Source organism: Kogia breviceps, chromosome 3 (genome assembly GCF_026419965.1).
Source record: "Kogia breviceps isolate mKogBre1 chromosome 3, mKogBre1 haplotype 1, whole genome shotgun sequence".
NCBI lineage: Eukaryota > Metazoa > Chordata > Mammalia > Artiodactyla > Physeteridae > Kogia > Kogia breviceps.
Window position 1 is genome coordinate 90,417,540 of NC_081312.1, and position 20,496 is coordinate 90,438,035.

Consider the following 20,496-nt stretch of genomic DNA (forward strand, 5'->3'; position numbering starts at 1 on the left):
TGGCTGTAATGGACCCAAAAGTAATATTAATATTCAATTACATTTGGTTCAATCAATAGGCTTTCTGCTCATCACTGGGCAGAAGTTGGTGTGGGCTGCTAAGAAGTACTTTGGCATCAGATTCAGAAGACTGGGTTCTCAATCCAGGCCTGCTTCTGACCACCAGAGTGGTCTTGGGCATGTCATGTAATATCTCTTGGCTTACTATTTTCATGTATAATTGAGATTGGGTTGATCTGTAGGGATAACTAAAGAGCATCCCCTTCTCTCCTAGTGGTTTATTTCACTCTGCCTCTGGTCCAAATTTGAGTGGCAGTAAGGCAAGAATATTTACCAATAAGGAGTCTAATTACTCTAATTACAGGGTGCTGACTGGGCCAGACCTAGCATGTGGATCTATTCTTTTCATCTGCTTTCTCTTTGAGACACTCACTGTCTTCTGTGGTAGCTGGGCCCATGACCATTCTATTATTACTGACAGGTAGAATTATCTTGTGTTTCCCAAAGTATCCTCTATATAGAATATTAATTCAATAAAATATTAATAAATGCATCAGGAAAGTATTTCCATGATAAAGAAAAAGATTCAGAATTAAGATGTTAAACAAATTTAAACTGGTTATTTTTTTTTGACTACTCAGAATCTGGAACATGCAGATGTACACTGTGAATTACCAATATGAGAATATAGCACAAAATGCTTCCAAAATGTTTTGATCATGGAATCCTCACCTTCAAGAAATATCCCAAGGGATCAGTGTTCCATGGAATACACTTTTGCAAATGTTGGAAGAATATTTACCAGTTTTGGCTTGTAAACAAGTGTCAACCATGTAATAAGCAAGTTTTCTACTAGAGGTTCTATGAGGAAAAGTAGCTTACCCTAAGACACATTCATTGAAAATGGGAATTTTGAAAACTTTGTATATTTATCCACCACTACAGTATAACACATTTTATTCTTTCAATTCAAAGATCTTGAGAACACTGTAAAATTTCTGAATATTTTATTTATTTTCTAATTTTTAAACATTTTTATTGGAGTATAGTTGATTTACAATGTTGTGTTAACTTTCTGCTGTACAGCAAAATGAATCAGTTATACATATATCGACTTTTTTTTAGATTCTTTTCCCATATAGGTCATTACAGAGTATTGAGTAGAGTTCCCTGTGCTACACAGTAGGTCCTTATTAGTTATATATTTTATATACAGTAGTGTGTATACATCAGTCCCAATCTCCCAATTTATCCCTCCCCCCTTTCCCCCTCTGGTAACCATAAGATTGTTTTCTACATCTGTAACTCCTGAATATTTAAGAATGTATACAATGTGGGATGTGAGGAAGAAATCTGAAGCCCAAATCATTTCTTGGTCCCTGTTGCCTGGCTAAGTCTGTTGTACTGGTCCTCACCAGTGCTCATGTGCCAAACAAAAACAGGGCTTAACTCCCTGCCATCCAGTTTCTAAAAGGCTGTCAATCCTGACTTGGTCTTTTTGTATAGAAAGAAAAGATTGAAATTGTTACTCATGCCTGATTCATTGGACCAAAGGAGCAATTGCCAAAGTGTCATCAAACCCTTAAAGTGTAATGGCTGGCAGTTCTTGTTCCAGTATGAATATTAGATTTTTTTTCCTGAATGAAAGAAAACTTACTACATTCCCTTTCTTTAAAAAAGGGGAATGGAGTAAAGAACATTTAGATCACAAGTCTTTACTGGTAATAGGTGTTCTGTTTCTGGAAAGGTGCTAGGTCTATTCCCCCCTTTGTTCCAATGTAGTTAGCTTCTTAAATTCTATAGTATTTTGTCAAAATAATGGGAGATTTCACTGGCTTTTACTGTATCCAGACATTAGTGGAGCCTTGAACAGGTTTCAAATAATAATTCATCCCCCCAGATTTGAATCCAGCAACGTACAAAAGAAGGTGGAGTTACTGAAGGTAGTCATAAGTAAATAGAGGATATTATATGACTTCTCTTTCTTTGAAGATGCAAGCCTTGATTTTTATTTTCAGGATGGGCAGTCATGACCACTTGATATTTCTTTGACCAAGTAGTTATGTGCCCAAACCAGGATTGCTTTGTTATTTTAGAAGGCAGTCCTTTAAAAATCCAGCCATTTGGCAATGTGGATTTGACAGAGAAAATGATGGCTCAGTTAAGCCTGTTATCAATAATACCAAAGATTGTTAAAAAATAGCATACTATTTTTTTAATAGAGAGAAGTAGGCTAACAGAAGCGGATCAAAGTGTCAATGCCCATATAATTTCTGATGATATTTTTAAAAAGTAATACATGTACATGATTAGAAAATTTAAATTGTATGTAAGTACAAGATAAAATATAAATGTCTCACAACCCCACCCTCCATAGAGAAAACTACTGTTGATTTTTGCATTTGTGTGATGCCTAATTATAATGATAATAGTAACAATAGCATATCAGCGTCCATCCATCACTCTCTGTCTCGTGTATCAATTTGAAAACCATTCAACTTTCCAGGTTGCTTAAAAAAAATCATATCATGCACATACTTGTACATCTGGTGTTGTACATCTGGTTGGTTTTCCAATAACTTTATGTCTTGGAACTCTTTCCATTCTAATAATAATGGATTTACTTCATTCTCTATAATGGCTGCATAACACTCTCGCACAAGATCTATCATAAATTATTCAATCAATGGGGACAATTTCTAAAGTTATCTTGCACATAAAATAAGAATATATTTTCCTCACCTTATTTTAGCCCACTGATAAGATAAAGTAGTATATTGCCAAGAATATATTTCCTTATTAAGATACACAAATATTCTTTAGATGTGTGATCCTAATTTGATAATGTTTTGAAATATATGTAGCCTAAGTATCCATTAGCATAAATAGTTAACTATAGGAGGTTTGAAAGTCAGAATTGGCAGTTATTCTCCTAAAGCCATATATAGAGAGGATCTGGAATAGAAATGTTGTTTTCTTTGGTGATCTTGAATCAAAGAGGAAAACACTGAGCCAAATTTACTCGTGATCACAATTTATATTATAATCTGACAGACCAAGGAGTTAAGAGTTAGAAAGGGAGAAAAGGAAACAATTGTTGAATGAGCTTTATGTGCCAAGGATTGGGTTAGGTGTTAACACAATTATTTTTAGTTAAGGGATTATTGTTATTAATTATTTAATAATTAGCTTTCCTGAAGTTATTTCCAGCCAGTATGAGATGGATATTGCAGACAGTCAAGAGTCTTTATTATTTCCTTAAATGTACTCTCATCCATAACAGTTCTGCCTCTATGACTGATGATAAAAACTAGAAAGGAGAAAATATTAAGAAGGCCAAGATGGACTGAGATTCTTTCTAATATCAACAATAACCTGACAGGGCTATAAAAGGTACAGGAAAATTAAGTTATTCTCCCAAGCCTACCAACCTAACAAATTTTAATGTCAGCCTTGCAGATGATTATGAGCACCAGATATAAAGCTTAGGAAAAAAATTAGGACATATGTAAGGATAATTAAGAAACTGGCAAATTAAAATTTAAACGAGGACTTTCAATAATGGCAGTGCATTTCTTCACTGACTGATATTGGACATTATCTATCCTTTCATCACTTTGTTGTGTGTACCTGTGAAAAGGCATTGGGAAATTTCACTTTAAGAAGAAAAGAAAGAGGTTAATCAGTCAGACCTTTCTGCTTTCCAGACCGCAATTTTATCTCTGACAGTGACAGTCTCACCTGTACCTCAGAGGGTGGGTGATTATGAGCATGAATTATTGAGCACAGTAAGGATTCAATAAATGATAGCTACTTTTATGATGATCACTGTTACTACAGTTTTACTTTTGGCAATTCACTCATTTCTGGCTTCCCTTAATAATGAAACTATCAGTCATTCATTTTCTATAATTCTGTTTCCTTTTAAGTCTATACCATCTCTCAAAGTAACACATTTCATATGTTTGTTGCCCGATATATAAAGTAGTATTTCCTTTGTTTTTACATGCCTTAATGACATGACACCTCATTCTTTAATCTGTTTTTTTTTGATAAGTCTATATTGACTGTATGAACACCATTCATGATTGTATTGATGTCAAGGAGTAGTGGAAAGAGTATGGCATGAGATGTCATGTAGATGTGGATTCAAATCTTACCTGAGTCTCTACTGTTAGGTCAATAGCAATTTGGGGGCTGTGAAGATTAAGTAAAATGACATATGGAAAGCCTATAACAAAGTGCTTGACAGATAGTAGGTGGAGAGAAAATTTTATTTTTCTGCTCCAGCACCACCCCTACTTCTTACATTCTTCCCTTCCCTCCTTTTGGCGTTCCAGCATGAGGGATCCTATGGTTCTGGAGGAGCACTGTCTAATAGAATTTTCTGCAGTGGTAGAAATGTTCTATATCGTAGCCAATTGCCACATATAGCTATTTAAATTTAACTTTAACTTAATTAAAATTAAATTAAATTTTCATTTCCTTTTTGCACTAACTGCATTTTAAATGCTCAATAGCCACAATGCTAGTGGCTACACATATTGGACAGCACAGATATAGAACATTTCCCTTTTCTTAAAATTCCATTGGACAGCATTGCTTTCAGACTATAGGTTGTAAGTGTGACTAATGTGATTGCAGAACTGAGTTTTTAATTTTAATACATTTCAATTCATTTTCATTTAAATTTAAATAGCCACGGGTGGCTACTGGCCACCACATTGAACAGCACAATTCTATAGTATCACAAGCACTAGTTAACAGCTTTGCAGATTTTAGGCATTTTTAGATTTTATCTGATGCCAGAGATTCTGAGGAGTGGGTAGATTAACCTATCAACTCCAAGTGTTTGTAATGTGTTTTTGGTTTCCTCTTCTCTAGACTGACTAGGCTTAACTCCGCCCACATCTGATGTTCTTCCATGCTTAGCTGCCCCCAGTTTTTTAATTCAAAAACTTATATATCTCATTGGATTTTACTGATCTCACTTATTTTTAAATCTAGCTACAAAATCAATAAAGGACTTTTTGTAGTATACCTAACGTTGTTTGGTGAATGACAGGGTTTAGAGAAAGTATATGAGAAAATGACAGTCTGTAGCAGGAGGTCTTAACTACAGAGATATAACACACTGATGAGCTGTGATCACTTCTGAGGTGTGTGGTGAGTAATTTGTTGCTATTAATAAGTGTCAACATTTGCAAATTATTCCCCTTTTTATTTTAAGAAATTAAAGTAGTCTTGATCACTGGTATAATGATGTTGGTCTGACTTACTTACATCCTGTCATGCTCTCTTGAATGGGAAAGAAGTGTCGTGTGGAGTTATGTCTGGCACATTGGTCATAGCTCCCATACCTGGGTTCACTTATGAGATTGGGTCATTGATCAGAATGTTATCCATGTGTGTCACTGTGGCAAAAACTGTTGAAAACATTATAAGCAATATGATGTCAAGCAATACATTATACTGTTGCTTGGTCATGGGAACCAAACATTTCTCCCTCACTGCCTGAATCTTGTTTTAAAAAAATTAGATGACAGCTATTTAGTAATTAGACTGTTTTAACTGTAAAAAGTCTGTCTTAAATGAATGTTTTTTTGAGATGAAATAGGGTCAAGGATTCGTCTTGTCAACAGAGAGAAGGGACAAAGTCGAAAAGCACAGAGTCTGGAAGGCTTCACAAGCAAAGAGAGGTTAAACATTTAATGTGAAAGGAGGAAAAGGTCATAGGAAGACGTGTCTGAAAGTCAGAAAACAATATAATATTGCTAACAGCATGCAGAATGATTATTTAACTGAGTTCCCTGAGATGTGTTCAGGTTTTTGTTTGTAGACTCTGAAGACACTTGTGTTTAGAATATACATAATGAGGGAATTTGGCATCTGTTCTTGTCTAGTTCCTTTATTTACTTATGGGCAGAACAAAATTGTTATAGAAAGGATGACATGTTAGAAATTCTCATTGGTTTCTGTAATCCAGTGAGCCCAGATACAAATAAATGATCATCTACCAAGAAGTTTCCTCCTGAGGAAGATTGTAATCACTTTTAATTCATCTTGTTATTAGGGTAAACTGCATCAGAAGATTTATATTTCCCAGTTTTCTCAGGATAGAGTCTGAGTTCATTCTAGAAAATGGCAGATGAGCACAAGGACCATATCAGACCTTCTAACTGCTGGAGGAAAAGGGAAGCTTGGCTAATGTAGTATCATCTGCCCATTTACTTTGTTTTTTCTTTGCTGACAGTTACATGGATTTAAAAGCCCATTAGGGAAGAGCGTGTTCTGTCTGTAAGCAGTGGAAGCACATGATCTGATGACTGTTCTATAAATAGACCTAAGCTTCATTTTAGATAGGAGTAGGTTTTCATTTATTTGGAGGCTAATTATAAATTGGATAGACATTCCTTTTGATGGACAATTCAGTTGCATTTAAATTCAAATTAACATCTGCTGTTTATACTTTATATTGACAATCTACCTGAATCTAGACAGAAGCTGTTAAAGATCTGTGGCTAGAGAATCTTTGTTCTCTGAAGAGTTTAAAGGAAAAAAAAGAGCATTTTCTAAACCCTCGTTATTAGAACCAGACCGTAGTTGCCCTTGAATCAAGGATGCTTCCCTTTGTCCACAGTGTATTAAAGCTGGTTGTGCAAATATGCACAAATACATTTTGCTACAAAGGGGATGTTAAAAATATTGGACATTTTTCAAATAATATGTGTTTTGAATGAATAACACACATTATGGTATTCATATATTGTTCAGATACTGTCTTAAGAATTTAGTTCATATACATTTATAAGTACATTTCACTCCATAGATATATTAATTCTATTCATACACGAATTCATTTATAGCTATACTTCATATATATGAACCACATACTCATAAATGGTAGTATTTATTGTTGGATGGATATATACAGATATGCATGTATACATATAATAAATCAGCATCTCAAAATTGCAAAACTGGAAATAATTAGCTACAGCTCCTCATGGTTTTGGGTATTTTGCTTTTTTGTAAATTCTCATTCACTTACAGACCACGTGATAATATTATAGATATTATAATGTCAAATGTTGCTAAATGCCTGAAGAATGTGCTTTTCACTGGAAAAGCATGTAAAGCACAATGGCACCAGAGTAGAGAATCAATGCTCAAGGGTCACTATAAAGTTATGGGCAAAGACATATATGATCCACTTATTACTGTTACTTTTTATTATAGAGTTGTAGAATTGGCATTTCCCCCAAAAGTAATTAGACAATTTATAAAATGCCAAGAAGTTCTTACGGCATGATTCTCTGTCTAAAATCAGTCCTGACATCTAATTTAAAACGTTGAAGAGGTAACTGATCCTGTTGAATGGTCACTTTTATCTTTTAAAATAGTACTAGGATGGTCTTCCTTATTATTTGAGAAGATGTTAATGTGAAATAAGCATAAAATTATTTTAAAATACAACATGTTTTGCATGAGCTTGAATAAGATTTCAAGGCCTTTGAATTATGTAACTACTAATTATTTGTTTGACAGACTGTGGTTTTAAAGCTTCAAAATACGTAAACAAATGTTAATCATTAACAATCATGAACTGAAATGAATAAATGTGAGCCTTTAAGAGGATCCTACAATGGGCACAGAGTTCAGAGGTTCAGTGTTCCAAATCCCTTGAATCTTCCCTATGCAGCGTCTAATCTTCTCCTTAAATATTAAAAGCTATCTCATGCTCCCTAACAACTCATCTCCCCAGAATTCTTCCTGGTTTACAAAGACCCAAGACCTACCTTCACATTTTTCTCCTACTGATGCCCAGAATGCTCCATGAAAGTTGGAAATGAAGTGGGTGAAGGCAAGGTTGAGGAATTGCCAGAAGAAGCTGACTGACTGACTGGCATACGGGACGCACTGAGCCACTTTGCGAAGTAGCATGAACAGGGAATTAGCAATGACCCCATGTATTGCTCTTAGTCTTGCAGGATCAGAAAATGATTTCTTAGCTCATCAAAAATGCATCTGTCTCTCAAGGAGGACTCAAATTAACAAAAATTCAAAAACATATATACACAAATACACATAATCCTGAGTAGTATGTTTAAAACCAGATTGCTAATTTATTACTTCATAAAAGAAAATATAACTTTTACACATGCCAGAATATTCTTAATAGTCATAACCAGGACATATACTCTTGAAAGCCAATTTAAGAGAAAGTTAAATCATAATCAGAAATCTGCTTAAGACGATGAAGTGGCTGGTTGTTAAAAAGTTTTACTTAAGAAAAAAATATGCAAGACCCATGAAAAACAAAGAGCCAGTTCCTTTATTTTCAAAGAGTTCGTACAAATAATTAAGAAAAAAATAATGTGAATTTTAAAAATAGGCAAAAATATAAATACCGAGTAAGTGAAAAAAATTTAAAGAAAAATAAATACAAATGACCAGTAAACATATAAAAAATGATAAATGTCATACATAATTAAAGAAATGAAAATTAAAATAAGATGCAATTTTTATTTTTAAGTTCAGCAAAAATTTAAAAATCCAATGATATTTAGCATTGGTGAGGATGTGAGGAAAGAAACCATCGCAGTAAAAACTTCTAATTCACAGGACCTTTGAGCCAGCAACTTCACAGCTCAGGATTTACCCTGGTAATACACTTGCAAAAGGATACTAAGATATCTAAACGGGATGTACCTTGTAATAGCAAACAACAGGAAAACAATATTTCCCTTCAACAGGGGATTGCCAATAAATTAATTGTGTTGAACAGAATACCCTGCGTCGGTGAAAAGAATAAGTTAGACCTATTGATGGTGATGTAGGAAGAGCTTTAAGATGTATTATTAAGTGATATAGAAGGTATGCGTTACACGTTCTCCTTTGTGTAAGTAATAGTTATATGTATTTTACTAGAAAAATACAGATAAAAAACTATAGGTGATGGGAGATGTTTAGCTTTCATTTTATACCTTCCTGTGCTGTTTGAAAATTTTCATATCATTTGCCTAGATTTAATTTAATTATAGTCAAATATTTTTTAAAATACATTATGTGTGTATATGTATACATGTATGTATATATATGAATACATATACAGACACACTTTTGAAAAGTAATATTTAACCAAATAACTTGAAAGGATCTTCCCCCTATAAAAGTGGCACAGCCTGAAGTCTATTAGCTGAAAATTTTTTCTGGTCACTCCTTGATTGGTCACTGACTTTACCACATTCAAAATTCCCTTCTTTCATTATTTTCTTGTTATGTGACTTTGGACAAATTAATTAATATTTCTGAAATTCTAGGTGGTTTTATTGTTTATTCTAGGTAGCATGAGGGAAATACCTTTATCAAAGAGATGCTATAAGCATTAAATAATAAAACTACTATGCACATAGTTCAATGTCTGGAATCTAAAGGACGCACCATAACTATTAGTATTTTTTACTCATCCAGCGCTTTTTTGGTTTTTTTTCTTCACAATGCCCCTTCTCCCCTTCTTCACGACATCCTTGTCTTCTACCACACGTGGCTCTGCTCTGAGAACCAGAGTTAAAGTACTTTAGTCAACCATTTTATGGGCCAAATATACTCTACTGAGGTGGCTTGAGAATCTAACCATCTATAAAATTGTTTCCAGGAAGTGGCTCACAAATTAAGTTTTGGAACACAGTCCTTTGAAAATTGGAGAGTGCCTGGACTGTGACTAACAGCATCAAACAAAGATGCATTCTTTCTCCGTTTTGCTTTTTATCTACAACTCGGTCATGCTTTTCACTGCTTCCAAAGAGTGTGATTGATCTTTTGATAAAACTCTTTCAATTTAAACACTATGAGAGCCAAAGCAAAGTGTTTATGGAGATTATGCTTTGCATTCAACATAGGGAACTGGCAGTGTAGATTTATTGAACACTTGCTATGAGCCAGACATTGTGTCAGTGGTTTGATTTGTGTTATCTCATTTAATCTTCACAATAGCCCTGTGAGTCTATTGTAATTATTACTCTTACCATCTTCTAAAACAGGAAATAGGTTCAGAGAGGTTAAGCAACATGGACAAGGCCATGTAGCATTTTTTTTTTCTATTTAAAAATTTTTTATTGGCGTATAGTTAATTTACAATGTTGTGTTAGTTTCAGGTGTACAGCAAAGTGAATCAGCTATACATACACATATATGCCCTGGTTTTTAGATTCTTTTCCCATATAGGTCATTACAGAGTATTGACTAAAGTTCCCTGTGCTATACAGTAGGTCTTTATTAGTTATCTATTTTATATATAGTAGTGTGCAAGTGGCAGAATCAAAGTTCATTAACAGATCCGTCTGGTGCCAAAGCCCATGCCTTTTCTAGTGGTTGCTAACTGATTGAAATTTGCTACTCCAAAGATTTTTGCATCTTATTTCCAAAAATGTTATTTATTATTATTTTGTGTGTGTCAGCATTGGCATTACAAAATAACCCATAGATAGTCCTCCTATACAGCTTTAAACTTTCTTTTTAAGGAAGTAAATTTTTTTTACCTTTGTAGAGTAATTTTTCAATCACTGTTTTTTTTTATAGAAGAATACTTTTTTGGTTAGCAGGAGCCATTATTGTTTGGATGGTTGTCCATCCTCATTAACGATCTGGAGTTAGTAGTGGATTGTATATAAGTATACTGTGTCAAGATGTTCAGTACTCCCCTCCACAGCTGCCAGAGGTGGGCCATGACATGAAGACTCCCACCCATTCACAGAAGCATATTCAGTAAGATATGATGAGGAGGCTAGAGGTTGCCAGGTCATAAACACTGTTGCTTTAGCATGGCTAAATTCAAGATTTTCAGAAACATGATATAGGATGCTTTAAGAATGTTTTTTATTTCACTTTTCTCCATATGGACTATGGTTACCTCCCTCATCCTGCAGTGTGCCTAGGACTGTAACTGTTTTGTTCAGCACTAGTCCTGTGCACAAATACGAGGTGTGCAGTTGAATTTTTGTGCTACTTCCATTTCGTATTACCTGTCAAAATCTTCCACTCATTTTTAAGCACAAAAAAAAACAAGTGTTTTTGGGTTACCCACATTCTTTCATCATTATGTGCACTGGGGCAAGATAGAGTTATATCCTTTGCTTTATTATATCAATTAGCTATTGCTGCATAACGAATCACCCCAAAAAGTAGTGGCTGAAAACAATATCCATTTATTTTGCTCATGATTGTACAGGTCAGCAATATAAGCTGGGATTCACTCTGTACTTTCACTTATCTTGGCTAGACTTCTTTATGGTTTGATGGTCAGCTTAGGTCAGCTTTATTGATCCTGGCTGAGCTCTCACAATGTCTGAGGCCTTGCCTGGGACACATGGTCTAACTTGACTCTGATCCACATGGTCTCTCATCCTCCAGCAGCCTAGCTCAGGCTCATTCACATGGCAGCTGGGCAGAGTTCCAAGAGAACTAACAGATGCCGGCAAGGTATCTTAATGTCTGGGCTCAGAACTGGCACTGTGGTATGTCTGCAATATTTTATTGTCCAAAACAAGTTGCAAGGCAACCCCAGATACAGGAAGTGGGGTAAATATATTGCACCACTTAAAGGGAGGAGCTGCAAAGCCACATTGCAAATCATGTGGATATAGAAAGGGCTAGAGAATTTGGGTCCTTTCTGTAAGCAGTCATCCAAAAGTTCCTTCTTTTTGCTCTTATCTGTCAACAAAGTAATTTTTAGCTCTTGGCTAATCTATGCCCAGGTACTGTCCTGGTGAGCTAGCTGACTGAAGTGACAGATACACAATGGTTTATTTGTGATGTTTAAAAGATGCATAATGAAAGAGCCTGTGATTAGAGTGGTTACCACAGCTGATGATCTCAGTGGAAAGGCTGTAAGCACTCTCATCTGTCCAGGACCCAAGCTGACTATTTGGGATTTATGAAATCCCTGCCAGAGGAGTTTGGAGTCCTGAGCTAGGTATGAGGGGATGGGCTCCCCAAAGTGCTATAATAGGATGGGCACTTTCTCAACTATCTCTGATAAAAAGCAGGACAGGTTATGATTTTCTTTCTGCAACACTTATTCTCAACTCTCACTGCTGCCAAATAATTAAAGCTGAAATCAGGTCTTTCTGGTCTCTCACAGGTGTTTGCTAGCTAATATGCTAACCTGGCTAGACAGCTAAATAACTTAATGCAGGTAAAATACATGTTTACAGGAAATCCTAAAGCAGTATCAGGAAACTTTTGTTCTACAGAATATCAATCCTCTGTGATGTTCCTTGAAAAATGGATCCTGAGATAAGATAACTTTGATTAACATTCCTTATTAAATTAATAATTAATACATGTAATGACTAATCATAGTACATGTTAGTATACTGAAGTATCTGGAAAAATCTTCCCTAAAGAATCATAGCTACCTAATGGGCTAGTTTTCCTGGTGTGTCTTCCCGTACCACTCCATTTTCCACCCTTGTGTGCCCTGCTCTGTGTCCCCTGGAGGCTGACCCCTGTGAAAAGACTCACCAGGCTTTGTGTCTGCTGACCTTTTATTGGGTTTAGCCAATAGAAGACACCTGCAGAAGTTAAAAAGGGCAGAAGGAGAATGATTTCTTCTTCACAGTTTTTTTTGCTTTGGTGCCAATTCTCTGGCAGTAGCTGGCTTCCTTCATGACTACAGCTTTTTGGGTAGGTCCTCCCCATGACTCCAGCTTACCATGGGTTCTAGAAACACTATTTCTCCTCCCCCATTTCTGCCCCGGGCTTCCCTGTTGTTGCTATTCCCTGGGTGCTTCTGCATCCCTTAGTTCATTGACCCTGCCTGCACTTCCTTAAGCAGTCTCTTCATTAAAGTCTGTTCCTAGGGTTTCTTAGCTTGGGAGTCTAAGGACCCCAATGACATCTATAGATAGAAAACAGGGGATTGGAGAACTTGGATGGGAAAAAAAGCTTTGAACTTGCTCAGTAAAAAACTACCCCTTTATTTTCACTAACCCCTAAAAGAAATTTAGCTTTTCTTTCAGCTATGAATGTAGGCAAAAGACGTTAGCAGCACCTCTGGCTTTGTCATCAACAGATATCACAGATATTTTCATATCACGTTGTAGGTTTTGTTGATATCTTGAAAAAGAATTTATTGTTATTACTACTTTGAAACTATGTTAGTTATGAGATCTGATGCTAGATCATGTTATTTAAATAGGTTAGTAAAGAAGCACATTTATTCCTATACTAAAAATGTTTTTAAAATATTTTGTTAACTGAATTTCAATTTAATTGGAATCCTTTTGTAATCTTTGTGTGTTTTATTTTATGTATTTTCTGAAATTGGTTTCATAGACTTCACCAAACTCCCAAGAGTTTTAACACACACACACACACACACACACACACACAAAGAGATTAAGAACTCCTGAACAATCTGAGTGAATTGTATTTCCTGCAGGGCCATGACTGATATAACAGAAGATGAGCTTCCCAATTTATTTGACCAGAGAACCCATTTTTCATGTTCATAGATTACTATTTCAGGGAACTAGTCTTTCACAAAACACACTTAGTAAAAGATATCCTACGGGAATGACCCATCATATGATATTTCCAGAAATAGGAGCAATCAGTCATGAAGATGTCTGGTCAGAAAGAGGCTGTTGCCCCTCAGGTCCCACTGGGTATAGGACACAGGCTTCTTAGACTTTCTCTTCCACTTATACTTTGCCCAACTTGTTTTCTTGCCACATATTTTCCTCTTAGGTTCCATGTTCTTGCCAATTATCCTCTTTCCCTTTATAGTCTGTACTTGGACACCTCTTCAGTGTCCTGAACCCTGTTTTCACAAGCCCTCCATTTTCATTCCCATGGTGAGAACACACTTGTGAATTATAATATTGGCTATAGCCAAACACACCTAAAATAAAAACAGTGACCCAATAGCACGAGGAAGTCTCAATATTCATTTCAACCTGGAACAAATCTATTAGGGACTCTGCCTTTGTCACTGAAAACATAATTTAGTCCTGTTAGGATAGTCAAACAGTCTCACATATTTTTTCTTTATCTCTGATTCCCTACTAATTAACCATGAACAGCTAGATATGACCACTACTGTGATATTACAAATGCATCATCTCCTCCATTAACTCTGTTCTTTGAGAGCAACGTTTCACTTCTATTTATTTTAGTATTCTCAGGTCCTAATACCAGGAGTTCAGTTATGCCTATTGGATGAATAAATGAGATGCAGATTTAAGCTGGGCCAAGGAGGATTTGCTTCGTTAGCAGATTTAGTGACTGAAAAACCATACTAAAGGAACTTCAAGGACAGCATTCATATTTTATTCATCATTAGACCCACTGAGGATCATGTGCATAGTGTTGGATTCTTACTGACTGGGGCATGATCCCAGGTTCCATCCATATTTCTCAGAGGCAGAGCCACAGTTAATAATGTTTACCCCCTTTAGAAAGATTAACTACAATGCTGACCATTCTCCCTGAGTGTTTTGTTTCTTTGCAGTATTTATAAAATCTTTACAAGGATTGTGATCTTCTTTGATTTTTTTGGCCCCATATAGATCAATGCTAAAACCTTTCTTTGCTAAGACTAAGCTTCCGAATAATAATTATTTCTTATCTTCTTTAAGAAATAGAGAACAAACTTCTGCATTTATTATTTTAATTGCATTATATGTAGTATATCATAATGTGTGTGTATATATATATATATATATATATATATATATAATATTATATGTAAATATTCCAATGTTTTCCTTCTTGGTTAATCATCCACCTTCATTCCCCGCCCCTTTTAACCAGACTTCTTGTTTGAAATATGAAAAATTGTGTTTTAGAAATTATCTTATTAAAGTACTAGGAATCATACATAATGTTTTAATTTATGAATTATTTTTATCTTTTACAGTTAATTTTCCTGCTACACTTACCCTTTGAGGGATGTTTTCTACTTTTTATCTGTTCTTTCTGTTTTCTGTCTGTAACTTTTTCTACGAAAGATGTTTATAGTGTCTTTTCCCCCAGGGCTTTTTAGGTTCTTACTGAAGTTTGAGTTCTCTCCAAGTTTTCTCCCTTTGATTTTCTTTTCTTTTTCTTTTCTTTTTTGTTGGTCACCTGTGGCAACACTCTTTAAGGATTTTTACACTGAAGTCAATATTTTGAACTGTGCTTCACATGACCAGTTTTCCGACATCAAACTTTCGTGTTGTCATCTCCTGTCAGATGGTTCCAAGTTACCCTTCAGGTTTGAAGGGAGAGGCTTAAAAATTGCCACCCTGTATGTGCACTCTAACCATTGATAAATAAAGTGATCATGTGGTTCTGTCTTGCTTTTTTTGGTGGTCACTAATCTTACTGTGAAGTCCAAAATTCTGTCTGGTAAGTAAAACTCTAGACAGATAGGGAGATGATATTGTCCTGCAAAATGTAATTCTTGTATTTATAAATGGTACATATATTTATTTGAACTACTCTTTTTATATCTCCAGTTATATTTCACTACTCTATTCTCTCTTTACCTTTTGAAGTAACATCTATAATAATTTATGGACCTCAGCAATAGCTGAAAATTCTTTTTATGTGTGTGTTTGCTATAAGGCTGTGATTAAAATACCAGAGCAGGGCAATTTCAGCGTCTGTGGTAGAAAAGATGGAATATTATTTGTTATTTAATTTCTTTTGCTTCATCTCTCATCCTAAACCTCACTTTAAGGACCAGGTTGAGTGTCATCTCATTGGTGAATCCATTCTTAACACTTTCCCAATCAGAATTAATTCTTTCCTCTTCTGTGCTACATATGTAATCATAATAATATTAATTATTAATATATCATAACAATGATAATTGCACTCATGACACTTAATGTTTTCCAGGCAGTATGCTAAGTGCTTTCCATATAATAGTTAACTTCCTTTTAACAAAAATACTGTGATTAAGTATTATTATTGTCTCCATTTTACACCTAAGGAAACTGAAGCACAGATAGACTGTGCAAATGAAATTTGATCTCAGGTCTTTTTAACCTCAGAACCCTACTAGCTACTCAGGACTGTTATCTCAAAAGGAAGATTGTGACTTACCATTTTATTCCCAGTCACCAAAATTCATGTAATGTGGTAGATGCTCAATGAATATTTGTTGAATAAATGACTATGAAAGGAAATTCTTTACATCAATGAGATTCATTCGATTGAACTTACAAGCCTGGGACCTACTAACAAACATAACTCATAAAAAATTACTTTTATCCATACTTAGTCCCATTTTGACTTCCTATTTCCTGTTACTCTAAACCAATAGTTTTATCTTTCCTAACTTCTTCTTGGTACTCTCTTTCCTCCTTACTGCTCTGTGAAGATATGGGAGTGACAGAGGGGACCCTGCTTGGTTGTGTAGTGACAGAAGATCCTTATTCTGATTTCTGAGGTTCTGAGTGCCCTTCCTTCCCCTCCCCATTGCACTCTGGCTAGTGAGTCCCTGGCATCTCCCACTCTTGAGAGAATAGAGCACCAAGCCCCTGACCCTTATGGTCTACTCAGATTTGATGGGTTTGCCTTTTATAACAGGGAAGAATTCCATCATCTCTGGACACCTGAGTAGGAAAAGGCCTACTGCACAGGGGCCCCATTTACATAGGAGCCTAAATAGAGTTCCTTTTCCTTTACAGAACACCCACATCTGCACACACTTACACAGAGTAACATTATTGTTATGGGTTGAGCTATGCACTCCCCCCAAAAATGCTGAAGTCCTGACTCCCAGTACCTGTGAACATGACCTTAATTTGGAAAGAGGATCTTTGCAGATGATCAAGTTAAGATGAGGTCATTAAAATGTGGGCCCTAATCCAATATGACTGTGTCCTTATAAAAAGTGGAATTTTGGACAAGACACGCATATGGAGAATGCCATGTGAAGATGAAGGCAGAGATTTAGGTGATGCATCTCCAGAAATTGCCAGCAAACCACCAAAAGCTAAGGGAGAGGCATAGAACAGCTTTTCCCTCACAGCCCCGGAAGGAACCAACCCTGCCAACACCCTGATCTCAGACTTCTAGGCTCCAGACTATGAAACAGTGAATTCTGTTGTTAAGCCACCCAGTGTGTGGACTTTGTTATGGCGGTCCCAGGGAAGGAATGCAATTATCTATCCAGATTTTACCATCTCCCTATCTAAAGCATAGATGAAATTTAGAAATAAATGAAGAAAGTATCTGGGTGACCATAATAGATGTCATAGACAGACCCAAATACTTTGTTACCTGTAGGCCCTCACTCAGAGCCAGTTCATTCCTTTTCAACTTAACAGTTCTATCAACTGTCTTTCTGTTTTTCAAGTCTGTAGCTGCAACAGGTGATTAGAGGGCCACAGGAGTTTCCATGTAGACATTGATACTGATAAGATAGCAAGGGAGGAGTCAGAAAACCCAGAAATAGCAAGCAGTGCATTTTTTTTTTTTTTTTTTTTTTTTTTTGCGCGGTATGCGGGCCTCTCACTGTTGTGGCCTCTCCCATTGCGGAGCACAGGCTCCGGACGCGCAGGCCTGGCGGCCATGGCTCACGGGCTTAGTTGCTCCGCGGCATGTGGGATCTTCCCGGACCAGGGCACGAACCAGTGTCTCCTGCATCGGCAGGCGGATTCTCAACCACTGCGCCACCAGGGAAGCCCAAGCAGTGCATTATTATATATTGAAGGAACATTACTGCTTGTAAAGAAACCACACCATGAACACGATGAGCAGGGTCTGGCTTATCATCCATTGACTTTGCTGCTGTCTCTAACTCTCCAGAACCCATTCCTTCATCCCATTCCATATCTCTGCTTTGGGTTGCATCAAGTATTGTGCTGGCTTATTTTCTGGTTTCATTTTTCTAATTGTCCTTTCTGGCTCAACTATACTCTCCATTCTGCTTTTTTAACCTGGTATGCCCATTGGTTCAATATGTGTCCTATACCCAGACAAGTTTTTCTTCCTAACACCCTCCTTCCAGACAAGGGAAATAGGACTCATTTGTTAAAGTGCCCTTGAGCACTAAAATCAAAGTAGTCAGGAGCTCCTTAGGGTAGAGGTATACATCCTTGAGCACATGATTATCTTTAAGGGCATCACTGTATTTTACAAAATACTATATGATTATCACAATGACTCTGGGCCGTAAAAATAATAAAAAGACAGCTACATATATAATAATACAGCTTAGAAATGCTTCTACTTTTGTTGTATAAATCGTTAAAAGCTCAGTTGCCGTAGAGGCATGGTGGTCCAAATTAACTCCTTGTGGGTATTGGAGAGCTGTTTCTGCTTCTCTGTTTTGCGTTCTCTTCTTCTCCCCCTCTTCCCACTCCTTCCCCGACTCCTTCCCTCTCATCCATTTCCTCTACCCCCTCTCACACACACACACACACACACACACACACACACACACACACCGCTCCTTTAAAGATGTGGGGTCAGCAGAACATATATACAGGACTGGAGTAAGGCTCACCTGCCCTCAAAGAATCCCCACATTCACCTGATTGCCATTTATTGATAGTACTATCCAACTTTTTTTTTCAGCTACAATATGAATGATCTATGGAATTGTGTGAGCAAATATTCCTGTGGCAGGAATTATGTGTAAGCCCCCAACTTGGGCTGTAAGTCTCCTACTTTGAACAAAACTGAAAAGGGCATGTTGGAATGAAGTCACTGAAGTTGACATTATTATAAATAAATTGAATCTACTTTATTTTTTATAAAATTCTTTGTTACTTCAACTATTAGTTGGTATACCGCATAAATGGTTGAAACATACTGGCAGCCTGGAAACATACCTGTGGATTAGCTGGTTTACTGGAAAGAGCATTGGTTTAGTATTAAGCCAAATCGAGATTACTCCTGGCCCTGGCACTTTGGACCTGGGCAAGTTCACTGCCTACTCCTTACCTCAGGTTCATCTATGAGGATAACAAACTGTTGTTACAGATAGTTTTGCAAATCAAATAAGATAATACATGACAGCACTTAACTTGACAGCACCAATAAGCCTTGGTAAATATTTATTTTCTTTATTTTTGCTTTGTTTTATCCACATCAATTTCTGATTGTAGTCACTAATACATAGAAAGAAAAAAGATTGAAGCCCACATTTACCTTCAGATTCTTCACATGTGGCCCCCTCCTTTCTTTGTTTTAGGCTTTGACATTTTTGAGTTGTCAGATGAATTGATTCTCACCCTGGAAGGCTGAGTACAGGACCCCCTAGGGAATGAAATGCAGAGAAGTGGAATTTCCTTGAGGAAACTTAGGGGAGGGAGTGAAATAAAGTTAAAGAAGAGGCAGCAGATTGGCTAGAACAAATCCTGACAGCCTGAGTTCAGTGGGCCAGAAGAGTCTCTCAGTGTAAGGATGGGTAAAGGGGGCAAATATTTGCTTCAAAGTTTTGCCTAGTGATGAATAAATAACTGTGAATGATTAACTCTCTTTGTATCCATCACAGCTCCTAACAAATTGCCTTACATATGCCAGGCTCTCAGTAAGTGTTTAATGAATAGATGATTTATTCAATTAATTACTGAATGTTAAATTAGAAGGAGCCTGAGAAATCCTATAATCCCAAACTGTCACGTTACAGCTAGGAAACTGAAGCCCAGAGACTGTTTCACTTGTGAGCATCCTCAAGATACTAGGACCCAGATTTACTGACTCTGAGACCAAGGCCCAGTGCTGTAGCACAGATCTTTATTTCTAACTAGGATCAGAAAATACATTGGGACCAGAGATCTACTTCTTTTCTATTTAAAAACACCCCGACCATCAGATTCTATTTCTTTGTCTTAAGGGCTCAGAATGTCTGGATACCCTGTGGCATGCTTTGCATTCTCTCCATGTGGTCCTCGTGAAGCTGAAAAAAAAAAATGGAGATGATCATGGATATATTGAGATATTGATGAGTGTCAGTAATTATTCTCCAAGAGGCCTTGTGCTATATAGCTGGTGAGGGAATTGGCTCAATCAGTCATAAGTGTTCTTGTTCCTCTCCCATTTGCCTGCTGTGCTTGGTCCAGACTCTACGCTTCATATACATGCAGTTCATTTCTTCTGCATAGCCTTGACACCAGCTTTTGGCTAATCAAATCCTACTCACCTTCAGGACCAGCTGTGGTCATACTTGCTGATGAAGCTCCCATTCCTAGACTCTTCCTGTCATATTGGTCTTCCTCACCACGGCATCCTTAATGCCTGTGCTGTTTAACCATCCTTTTATTCTTCATTGTCTCGTGTGACACAGAATATGCTCTACACTTTTACCTTTATACGACTGAGGACATATTGAATGTTCATTGAATGAATGTTTGGTCAGAGTCCACTTAAATAGAGCTGCCAGATAAGATATAGAACACCCAGAAATTTGAATTTCAGATAAACAATGAGAAACTTTTTAGTATAAGTTTGTTCCAAATAGTGCATGAAACGTACTTATATTAAAAAGATGCA

The 20,496-nt window shown here is 36.5% G+C and overlaps 1 protein-coding gene across 2 annotated transcripts in view; it reads left to right on the forward strand.

The window, feature by feature from the left end:
- The window catches only part of SEMA6D (semaphorin 6D), a 607,719-nt gene that overhangs the window by 25,440 nt on the left and 561,783 nt on the right, over nucleotides 1-20,496 (forward strand). The window lies entirely within an intron of this gene.